We start from the raw sequence: 1,573 nt of genomic DNA, 5'->3' as shown, positions 1-1,573 counted from the left end.
ATTTATCATTTCTCTGTCTTAGGAACATTCCAATTCCACTCTTTCATTTATTTTAAACTCTAACGTGTTGTTGATTATCGTCAGTTTGTTGTGTTATCAAATAGTGTTCATTCTATCTACCTGTCTAACTGTATTTTTGTACCCATTAACCATCCCCACTTTTCCCCCCCCGATCCCCACTAGCCTTCCCAGCCCTGGTAAGAGATCAGTTGTTTTTATTATTTAGCTCCCGCATATGAGTGAGAACATGTGAGATTTGTCTTTCCATGTTTGGCTTATTTCACTTAACGTTCTCCAGTTCTGCTAGAAAGTTGGTTTTAGTCACTGCAGGTCACACCTCCACTGCCTTCTCACCACATGAAAAGCCCTGAAACTGATAGAGGGATGGTCGTTTTTGGAAAACATGACCTTGGGGCTCTTGAGGACTGGAGTTCATGTCCATCCTGTGTGAGGCCATCCTTGAAGTCAGAAATTTTCCATTCTAAGCCATCGTTAGGGTTGTCTTCACTAAGAGGACATCTCTTTCCATGAACTTGGAAATGGGAATATTTGAAAAGATAGAGAGCTGCGTGTCGACCTCACTCTCACCATGTGACAGCTCTGGGGAAGCAAAGGCTAAAGGAAAATTGGTTTCCTCCTTATTTGTTTTTATTTTTTGTATTTTTTAGAGTCAGAGTTTTGCTCTGTCATGCAGGCTGGTGTGTAGCGGCATGATCATAGCTCACTGTAACTTCAAACTCCTGGGTTCGAGTGATCCTCTCACCTTAGCTTCTTGTGTAGCTAGGAGTTCAGGCACGCACCACCATACCTGCTAATTTTTTAAAACAATTTTTGTAGAGACTGGGGCATGCTATGTGGCCCAGGCTCGTCTTGAACTACTGGCCTCAAGTGATCCTCCTGCCTTCCAAAATGCTGGGATTACAGGCATGAGCCACTATGCCTGGCCAGTTTTCTCCTTATTGACATGCAGTGGAGCCCCTGTGAGCTCTAGGACACATGGCTGGCCCATCACTTTTTACTAGACCTAGGTCTGAGGCATTTTCAAGAGTGTTTTTACTTTGTCCTGAGCTGTCACACCTTCTGGGGCCACCAGAAATTCTTGATTTCTTTCATACACTGCTGGACAGACTTCTCTCATGTAGTTTTCCTGGGAGTAAATCTCGCTAAGCCTAGCGGGCCTTGTAGTCCACATTACTCATTGGAGAGGAGAGAGCATCTGTGTCCATTCTTCGCCCCTCCCTGAAATGGCCATTCCAAAGGAAGGTGAGTGTGTGCTTACTGGCAGATATCTGCCCCCAGTTTAACCCCAGTTTGGCTTGGGCTGGTCAGCAATTGGGCTGTTTGGTGACAGCACTTGCCCTCTGCTGTTCCCTGTGGCAGGTGGCTGTTTGCCTCCTGCAGGACCCAAAGCCTGGAGGCTTCATGCATTAGAACCCAGAGGACACAGGATGGAGTGGAAGCTTCACGAGAGCCAGATGCAAAATATGGGACTGTGTCCCACAAGAAGGCACTTATCTCAAGAAGTCTTTGATGAAGGCCACTCCAAAACCACCAGCCTGATCTACATGGAGAA

The sequence above is a fragment of the Propithecus coquereli genome, unplaced genomic scaffold (genome assembly GCF_000956105.1).
Source record: "Propithecus coquereli isolate 6110/MARCELLA unplaced genomic scaffold, Pcoq_1.0 Scaffold552, whole genome shotgun sequence".
Classification (NCBI taxonomy): domain Eukaryota; kingdom Metazoa; phylum Chordata; class Mammalia; order Primates; family Indriidae; genus Propithecus; species Propithecus coquereli.
The sequence above is the reverse complement of the archived record's forward strand: the minus strand, read 5'-3'. Positions refer to the sequence as shown.